We start from the raw sequence: 7,300 nt of genomic DNA on the forward strand, positions 1-7,300 counted from the left end.
TTAAGGAACAATTTAATATGTTGATAGCAGATCAGGTGGCTACCAATCTGTCGTATATGAGACATAATACTTTTTGTAATGCGAATAAGCCTGGGAGGTGGTTGGCTTATCAGTTACGAAAGAAACAGAAAGCTAGAATTATAGAGAAAGTAAAATATAAAGGTACTGAGGTTTTTCAGCAAGATCTGATTAAAAAGAGTTTTTTAGACTTCTACACAAAATTATATTCAAGTGATAATATAAAGGGTTTTGACATAGATAAATATTTACAATCAGTACATTTTCCTAAACTTTCAGAGGAACAACAAAATGGGATGAATAGTTTAATTACTGTGGAGGAAATTGGTTTAGCTATCAAGCAGTTAAAGGTTGGAAAGTCTCCCAGAACAGATGGATTGACCTCGAGGTATTATAAGATTTTATCTGAAGAAATGATAGGGCCATTAAAGGAACTCTTTAACAGTATTCTGTTGGGTATGCAAGTTCCTCCTTCTTGGAAAAGAGCTTTTATATCATTGATTCCGAAGGAGGATCAGGATCTTACAGAGCCTAAGAATTATAGGCCAATTTCATTATTAAATGTTGATTATAAGATTTTTGCAAAAATTTTGGAAAATAGATTAATGCAGGTTATGAAAGATTTGATTCATAGTGATCAAGCAGGATTTATAACAGGGAGATATATGAAACATAATGTTTGACAAATTATTAACTTAATTGAGTACTTGGATAAGAACAACCAGATTCCTGTGGCTTTTATCTTTTTGGATGCTGAAAAAGCTTTTGATCAATTAAACTGGCAATTTCTATTTTCATTGGTGGAGAAAATGAACTTTGGGGATAATTTTTTACATGCACTTAAAGCTATATACCAGCAACAATCTGCACAAATTGTCGTAAATGGGGGACTGACTGAGAATTTTAATATTCAAAAAGGGACAAGACAAGGATGTCCATTATCCCCATTGTTATTTGTTTTAACGCTGGAAATCTTATTGATTCAGATTCAAGAATCAAAGCTAATCAAGGGTGTAAAGATAAGGAAGAATGAGTATAAATTGCAGGCTTTCGCGGATGATTTGGTTTTAATTTTGGAACAACCGAATCAAGCGATTGACTGTTTATTAGAACTTATAACAGTATGGGAATGTTTCTGGTTTTAAAGTTAACAATTACAAGACCAAGATATTATCTAAGAATATGTCAGTTAAGGATAGGGAAAGTTTGATTAAAGCCACAGGTTTTCAGATGGTAAAAAAGGTTAAGTATCTGGGAGTATACTTAACTGCTTCAAATGGAAAATTGTATAAGAATAATTTTGAACCATTATGGGTAAAAGTACAAAAGGATTTAAAAGACTGGAAAAAATTGCAATTGTCATTGTTGGGGAGAATTTCAGCTGTAAAAATGAATGTTCTACCAAAGTTTCTTTTTTTGTTTCAGATGATACCTATTTTTAAAAAAGAGGCAAATTTGGATGAATGGCAAAAGGGTATCAACAATTTTATATGGGCCGGGAAGAAACCAAGGGTTAAGTTTAAGATACTACAGGATGCTCGAGAAAGAGGGGGACTTAAGGCACCTAATTTGAAATTATATTATGATGCAGCCACCTTAACTTGGTTAAGTGACTGGCTTAATTTAACAAATATGGATATTCTCTTTTTGGAAGGTTGGGATTTAATATATGGTTGGCATGCATACTTAATTTTTAATAAGAAAGTCGATCGGACTTTTAGATCACATATTTTGAGGAATGCCCTACTTCGTGTTTGGAAAAAGTATTATTATAGATTAAATTATAAAATACCTATCTGGGGGATTCCCAGACATGCAATTGAGGGAACTTCCAAGGGGATAAATTTTGATAAAATTTCGTATAAAGAATTGTTAATCTGGTCTGGTTTGAATTGGCATTTGAAATCCCTAGATGTATTAAGGCAGGAAAATATTCTACAGTCATATATACATACACACACACACACACACGCACACGCACATTAAAAATAAAAATATGACTTTTGGGAATATCCATACTATTAAAACAATGATCACCAAGAGAATCCTTTAAGAGAATAAAATTACATACACACATAGGTAAAAAAAGGATATTTGCAGTGTTATCTTCATTTTAGATGTCAAAAGGGTCTCTGTGTGTGTGTGTGTGTGTGTGTGTGTCTCCCTCCCTCTCTATCTGCCCTTGGTCTGCCACTCCTCTTCCCCCACTCTCTTTCTTTCTCTCTCTCTTTCCTCTCTCTCTCTCTCTCTCTCTCTCTCCCTTCCTCTCTCTTTCTCCCCCCCTCCTATCTGCTGCTCACCTGGCAAGCTTCAAGCTGTTGTCCAACAACTCAGGGGTAGGCAACCTCGTCTCTTTTATGACTCATGGACTTCAACTCCCAGAATTCCTGAGTCAGCCTAACTGGGCTAGCTAGCTCTCTCCTGCCCTTCCTGCTTCCTGCTTCCTGCAGAGACACAGCAAAGGGAGGAGCTCCGCCCAGTAAGCTTTTCAGCTCCTCGGAGAACACTGTGAGTGCACTCTCTTTTACACATACACACACACACACACACACACACACAGAGTGAGTGAGTGAGAGTGAGAGAGAGAGAGAGAGAAGCAGGGAAGCACAATTGCCTCTCTCTGTCTCTGTCTCTCTCTGCAAAGGCAGAGGAGGCTGGGAGCCACAGGGGAAAGCTCAAAGAGCCGCATGCGGCTCCGGAGCCGCAGGTTGCCGACCTGTGGGATAGATGGACTGTAGATAAGAAAGAGGGAATAACATTAGAAGATAGACAATTGGTTATTCAGATTAAAAACCAGAGTCCGGCTCATATAAAAAGAATTTACAATGTGTTAATAGAGTTAGATTCAGAAACAGAACTGGTTTGTATGATTAAATGGGCTCAGAATATACAGGAACCGATTTCATTGGACTTATGGGAGACAATTTGGACTAGAAATGTTAAATTTACACAAGCTCAAAATTTGAGAGAAAATTTTTATAAAATGTTTTATAGATGGCATTTAGATCCTAAAAGATTATCTTGTATGTATCCTAATATACAGCCCAAATGTTGGAGATGTGGTAATAATGATGCGACATATTTTCATATTTGGTGGAATTGTAAAAAAGTAAAGGCTTTTTGGATTATGATTTGGTGGAACATTCAAAAGATTTTTAGAAGGAAGATAAAGTTTACTCCTCAACTATTTTTACTGGGTATTTTCGTTTTTTAAATGAAAAAGAAACTATCTTGATGTTGAATTTATTAACTGCAGCAAGGTTTTTAGTAGGTTCATATTGGAAGAAAGATTCTTTGCCTACTTTAGAAGAATGGACATTTAAAGTATCTAGTTTTGCAGAAATGGCAAAAATTTCTGCTTATTTAAAGGATCATACACAAGAAAGATATATCACTGGAGAAGATGGATAGATTATATTCAGAAAAAGTATGGAATTAAAAAGTTTCACTTATTTTATGAATGAATATTAACAAATATTATAGAGAATTGTCTTATAGGTTATGGAGTTAAAGGTTAATTATGATATTTTCTTTCTTCTTTTCTTTTTTTCTTTTCTTTTCTTTTTCATTATTATAAATTTTGTTATTATTAACCCTGTATTCTGCTCTGGGAAGTGAGGGAGGGGGGTTGGGGGTGGGAGGGAGGGTAAGAGGGGGGGTAAGTGTAGTATAGATAATGGTTGCTTATAGGAGTGCGGCCCGGGCACTCCCCTTATGCTGCGTTCATGGGTTTGATAGGGATGGGAGGAGAGAAGGCGTAGAGAGGAAGTAGGGTATTGAGAGGAGAGGGGGAGGGGAAAGAGTAGGAGGGGAGGAGAGAAAGAGGAGGGAAGTAGGAAATGTTTTAAGAAAGGGTGGACGCAGCCTGGGGGGAATGGGTGGGTCGCACCAATGGTTATGAATTTATCTTATTTTAAAATTGTATTGTATTTTTATAATGTTTAAATGGAAAAAAAAATAAAAATTTTCAATATAAAAAAGATATATGGAGAGAGAGGAATCCAGAAAAATTACAATACACATTTTACTCAAATAGGCACAAATCATGGTCTAGAATTGATGTCTTATGACTTGAGAATGATAATACAAGAGGCTGAGATAGAAACCAATGTTTGGGCAGACCATAACCCAATAAAAATGATCTTGAAAGGAACTAAGAAAAAACTAAGATGGTCTCTGAATAAATCTATACTGAAAGAAAAAGAATCTTACAATAAGCGACAAGGGAAATGGAATTCTTTTTTAAAATAAATAAGAAAGAAGAAACCTCCCTTCAAAATGTGTGGGACATGGCCAAAGCATATTTTAGAGGCTTGGCCATAACTTATGCTGCTAAAAAGAGTAAAGAAAAGAAACAACTACATTTAAAATTGAAAGAAGAACTCAATAAACTGGAACTTGAGCTACAAATTGGCCCACAAAAGAAAGATCTTAAGAAACAAATGGAAATAACAATACATAAATTAAATCTAACCGAGATGGATATAATGGCACAGCAGATTAAAAGGTCTAAACAGAACTTTTTTGAAAATGCCAATAAGCCGGGAAGATGGTTAGCATACAGATTGAAGAAAGAAAAAGAAAAAAGAATGATAAATAAGCTACAAGACTCAAAAGGAGAGCTACAGTTCCACAATGATGCAATGAAAAAAAATATTAAGGCCTATTACAAGACACTTTACAAGGCAAAGGTGATTTCTAAAGAGGGAATACAGACCTATATGAAAGAAACTGACCTGCCAAAAGTCCCGGAGAACATCTGAAATATACTAAATGGGAAAATATCAATGATGGAGATTATAGAAGCTATAAAAAGGCAAAAAAAGATAAGACTCTGGGCCCAGATGGACTTCCTGCAGAATTTTATGTAGCATTACAAGATATATTAAGCCCAATCTTGAAGGAATTGTGTAATGAATTTTTTTCAGAGACAAAAATACGAAACTCGTGGACTGAAGCAAATATCACTTTGATACCTAAAGAAGACACTGACCCCACACAAATAAAAAACTATAGACCAATATCGCTACTAAATTTGGACTATAAAATTTTCACCTTGATAATGGCAGAAAGAATAAAGAAATTCCTGACTGAATTTATCCACACAGACCAAAATGTTTTTTTACCTAAAAGACAGATAAAAAACAATTTAAGGATCATCTTAAACATTTTGGAATACTATGAAAATCATCCAGGGAAATAGATGGCATTGATATTTCTTGATGTGCAAAAAACCTTTGACAATTTAAATTGGCAATTTATGTTCCAGCAGTTGAAGGAAATGGATTTTGGCAACAATTTTATAAACGCAATTCAAGCAATTTACAATAAACAAACAGCCAGGATACTTCTAAATGGAGATTATACAGAAATCTTTGACATTAAAAAAGGTACAAGACAGGGATGCCCATTATCCCCTTTGTTATTTATTTTAACATTGGAAGTACTGGCTAGAAATATTAGGCAGGACACGGAAGTTAAAGGATTGGAGATAAAAGAGCAGAAATATAAACTACAAGCTTTTGCAATGACCTGGTTTTCATTTTGGAGGAGCCACTAGAAACAACTACTAAACTGTTGCAGAAAATAGAAAAAATTGGAGAAGTGGCTGGTTTGAAAATAAATAGAGAAAAGACTAAGGTATTAACAAAAAAATTAACAGACAAACAGAAAACCCAATTTACAAAAAAGACAAATCTGCAAATAGTTTAAAAAGTTAAATACTTAGGTACTTACTTAACACCAAGATGTACAACACTAAAAGAAGATAATTATGAAAGACTGTTGAAACAAATAAAATTAGATTTGGAAAAGTGGAAAAACCTTCAATTGGCACTGCTGGGAAGAATAGTGACAGTGAAGATGAATGTCCTACTGAAACTACTTTTCTTATTTCAAACAATTCCTGTAAAATTGGGAAAGATATTTTTTGATGACTTAAATGCAACAATATTGAGATTCGTATGGCAAGGGAAAAAAGCACAAATTAAAGTCAAAATGTTACAAGAAGCTAAAGACAGTGGAGGATTTGAACTCCCGGATTGGAGACTTTATTATCAAGCAGCCATTTTACCATGGCTTAAAGAATGGATAACGTTGAGAAATAAAAGACTTCTCTACCTAGAGGGGCATGACCTACAACTGGGTTGGCATGCCTTCCTGTGGTATGGGAAAAATAAGAGATGAGCAGCCAGACTGTCTGCGTGACCATTCTGTATGCGGGTTAAGGAATAGAGACTTACAGCAAAAGATCTTTGCTAAGGAAGATGTCTCTTTCCAAGATGCTCTACGAGAAGTTACAGCAGAGGAAGCAGCAAGAGGGGCAGTCAAGAATATGCGGCCCAACAGAAGCTCTCTGGAGACCGTCGCCGTCCACCAGACCATGCGACAAGAGTCGGAAGAAGTTCCTGAAAATGAGGTGGACAAGCTTTACCAGGCATTCGGAAGAAGACAGAAGGAGCGAGCAGAAAAGGCTTCAACAGCCCTTCAATGCTTCGGTTGCGGAGGACGCCACAAACGAGCTGATTGCCGGTTCCGTTCCGCCATTTGCAGAGCATGCGGTAGGCAAGGTCACATCGCATCCGTCTGTTTAGTTTGTCAGAAGGTACAACCTAGAGAAGAATTGCATCTGAAAGGTACCAGGGTCCCCAGCCAAAACAGGGTGGGTTTCTGTGCAACACGCAGAAGTGTCCTAAGGACAGGCACACATAAACCCCTAAAGAAGAAACTATCCCTTAAAGTAAGGTTCAAGGGGGTTCCTTTATCCATGAAATTGGACACTGGGTCTGCTCTTTCCATAATTTCCCTCAACACATTCAGGAAGATTTGCAGCAGTTGTGGCCTTCGAGTTAAACTCAGGCCATCCAACGTGATTCTCACAGACTTTCAGAATTCTAAGGTGTGTGTTAAGGGGGGGGGCACCCTTAAGGTACAGGAATTTTGAGGGTCCTTTAGATGTGTTGGCTGTTGGGGGTGAACGCACGAGTCTCATCGGACACGATTGGTTGAAGCTCTGGGAATCCAAGTCACGGAGCTGCACCATTTGCAAACGCTAAGCCTTGCACAAGTCTGCAAAGAATTTGCAGATGTGTTTAGTTCTGAGCTTGGATCCTATAAGGGGTCTCCAGTTTCATTACGCTTAGATCCTTCCATAACACCCATTAGGGCCAAGCCCAGGAGGGTACCTTTTGCCCTCAAAGGTAAAATTGATGCTGAACTGGACAAATTGCTCCAGCAGGGCATCTTGGAACCTGTAGATTCCAGCCCTTGGGAAACTCCCATA

This window comes from Crotalus tigris, unplaced genomic scaffold (genome assembly GCF_016545835.1).
Source record: "Crotalus tigris isolate CLP2741 ecotype Arizona unplaced genomic scaffold, ASM1654583v1 scf7180000019016.1132606, whole genome shotgun sequence".
Classification (NCBI taxonomy): domain Eukaryota; kingdom Metazoa; phylum Chordata; class Lepidosauria; order Squamata; family Viperidae; genus Crotalus; species Crotalus tigris.